Consider the following 3,259-nt stretch of genomic DNA (forward strand, 5'->3'; position numbering starts at 1 on the left):
ATACTAAGTGTTTTGTACACAGTTACTTGACTCCTCTGCTTGGTGTGGCTTTGGATGCCTGGAACACAATTCCAAATAGTCCTGTTTGGGCAGGCAGTAATGAAAACTTTCTTGAACCAAGTCTTGAATTTTTGAATAGTCTAAAAGGGGCAGCTACAGGCACAAAACAAAGGGCATGGTAAGTGACCATTAGTTTCAGAGCCATGTTCTCAATGGCATCCACACTTAACAGTGTTACTGTCAAGTAGGCTCTTTTTCTAAAACAGAGAGTAGAGGGAGAGACAAAGAGAGACAGTCCAATCAGATCAAAGTGGGTGTGTCTGGAATTAAAATAACTTGTAGCTGATTTTTTCAAATTTTGATACAATAATAGGCAATACAGGATATAATAGTAGATCCCAGTGATGTTAATATTATTCCAATATTACAAATGAGGAAACTGAAGCTTTAAGAAGTTAAGTGATTAGCCCAAGGTCACATAGTTGGTAAGTGAGAGAATTCAAGTTTTCCCGATTCCAAAGCTCTTATTTTAGGAGAAAGAGTGTATAGGTTATTACCATGCTTTTAAATTGATGGGGAATGGAGGGTCATCCCTCAAGGAAGATACTTTTGATAACTTGAAATATGATTGTTTATTATTATTATTACTGAGAGTTTACCATGTACCCCAATATTATACTATGGTATTTAATTTCTGGGCCTAAGGAGGGTCGGAAGCCTATTATACAGCTCTTGATGCATAACATACGGCATAATGAGAAAAAACAAGCGTGGCGTTTGGCACCAAGCAGATGTAAATTTGATTTCAGATCCTGCTTTTAATTTTGTCTTTTGTGGCAAGCTACTTAAACTGTCTGATTCATCTAGAGGATTTATCAAAATTAAAATAAATATATGAGGGGCGCCTGGGTGGCGCAGTCGGTTAAGCGTCCGACTTCAGCCAGGTCACGATCTCGCGGTCCGTGAGTTCGAGCCCCGCGTCAGGCTCTGGGCTGATGGCTCGGAGCCTGGAGCCTGTTTCCGATTCTGTGTCTCCCTCTCTCTCTGCCCCTCCCCCGTTCATGCTCTGTCTCTCTCTGTCCCAAAAATAAATAAAAAAACGTTGAAAAAAAAATTAAAAAAAAAAAAAAATAAATAAATATATGAAAACAATCTGATTTATTGACCAGTTATCTACCTTTGTTAATGATTGGGCATGCTTTCTATATTCATAGGGCATTAGATTACCAGAATTCCTACTTAAAAGATAAGAGCAATTTCACCCCCCAAAATTTGTTCCATTCTGGTGAGTCATAGATGAAAAGTTATTATGTAAATGGTTGATTCTTTATAAAATGTACTATTATTATTAATCCACACACCCACTTCTCTCACTACATTCAAAACTGTAAGCATGATTCTCTTACTATTTCACTTAGGAAGTCACTTCTGTGGACCATTTTTTGGACACCAGAATATCAAATTTCTCCAAGATTATTTCTTGGAGATCAAATAAAATTGGAGTTTGGGCTATCCAACAATCTGTAAATATAGAAAAATGTAACCAGTTATTCATGAAGATGGCCACCTGATTAATGAATTAGGGCCCTTGATTGTATTTGTTTAGTTCTGATAAAATCCTTACATCTAAGGATTAGTATAAAGTACAGTATCAGGGGCACCTGAGTGGCTCAGTCGGTTGAGCATCTGACTTCGGCTCAGGTCATGATCTCACAGTTAGTGAGTTCGAGCTCCACATTGGGCTCTGTGCTGACAGCTCAGAGCCTGGAGCCTGCTTCGGATTCTGTGTCTCCCTCTCTCTCTGCCTCTTCCCCATCTAGTGCTCTCTTTTTCAAATAAATAAACATTTACTGACAGCTCAGAGCCTGGAGACTGCTTCGGATTCTGTGTCTCCCTCTCTCTCTGCCTCTTCCCCATCTAGTGCTCTCTTTTTCAAATAAATAAACATTTACTGACAGCTCAGAGCCTGGAGACTGCTTCGGATTCTGTGTCTCCCTCTCTCTCTGTCCTTCTCCCACTTGTGCTCTGTCTCTCTCTGTCTCTCGAAAATAAATAAGTGTAAAAAATAAATAAAAAAATAAATTAAAGTACAGTATCATATCCTCCCCTGTCTAGGGAAAACATCTCAAGATGTACAATAAACAGCTTAAAGGTTTTTGGTGGAAACAAATGCTGGTGAAGCCTAAAAACAGATAAATTTTCACAAAACTGTCTGTAATTACAGTCAATAAACAAATCTTTCAGTTTAAAATGTGAACCCAAATACAAAAACTTTCAGAAATAGGCTGTCTGAGTAGAGCTTAAGGTTTTTAATCAAATCTGTCAATCTAAATAGTATTATTTACCACTTTAAATGATTTGGGAATGGATAAGGCATAAGCATACCAAAAACATTGTTTCAGTGCCTCAGAGTTGGACTAGGCCTAAGGGTGCTTCCTCAAGAAGAGTCTCCCAGAGACTCCCAGAGTGTGAAAGGGTGAGATGGGGTCCGGGAGAAGCAGCATTTTGCTGACAACTGGGAAGTGACTCAGAAGAGATTCCTCTTAATGAATAAAAGAGGAAAAGGAAGAAAAATAAGAAAGGAAGTTTGAAAGAAATAAAGGAAGGAGAGAAGGAAAATATTTTCATGTGGAATGAGAGGAGGGCATGGTGGGATAGTAGCTCACAGAATATTCTGAGGCCAGCCTGTTCTCAGGAGAGTTGGCATGCTGGCTCAAGCTGGAGGCAGACCAATGGTCAGGACCCTGCAGGTAAAAGAGAAGTTTAACCAAGTTTGGCTAACAAGCATTTTGTTCTGATTGATCAGTGGGTAAGTAGTTCAGGTTATAATTTAATGGGACCAAAAAACAAAAAAAAGAGAGAATTTGGAGGATCTCTGTCTGGTTTTGTCATAGGTAAACAAGGGGACTTTGTGAGTCTTATCTAGTCTTATGGGGATGGTAGTTTTTGCTTTGTTTTGTTTTGTTTTGTTTTCAGTAAGCTCTTGTTTTCTGGAACATAAAAGGGTAAGGATCCTTTAACGTTTGCTTTTTACAGGAGCACAGGGCTCAGATTAAATTCCACACTATCAAATCCCTGTTATCTAATGTTTGGCATGTTATCGAAAAACTTTGAAACCAGGAAAAGCAATTAGTCAATAAAGATCCACACATACACATTTATTTCCCAACCTTTTGTGGTAAGGCCAAGAGCTTTTTGGGGGGTCTGCAGATTAAAACTTCCTATCTATTTCCTGGCATAAACTAACCAAAAATTCACA

Source organism: Neofelis nebulosa, chromosome 6 (genome assembly GCF_028018385.1).
Source record: "Neofelis nebulosa isolate mNeoNeb1 chromosome 6, mNeoNeb1.pri, whole genome shotgun sequence".
Lineage (NCBI taxonomy): Eukaryota > Metazoa > Chordata > Mammalia > Carnivora > Felidae > Neofelis > Neofelis nebulosa.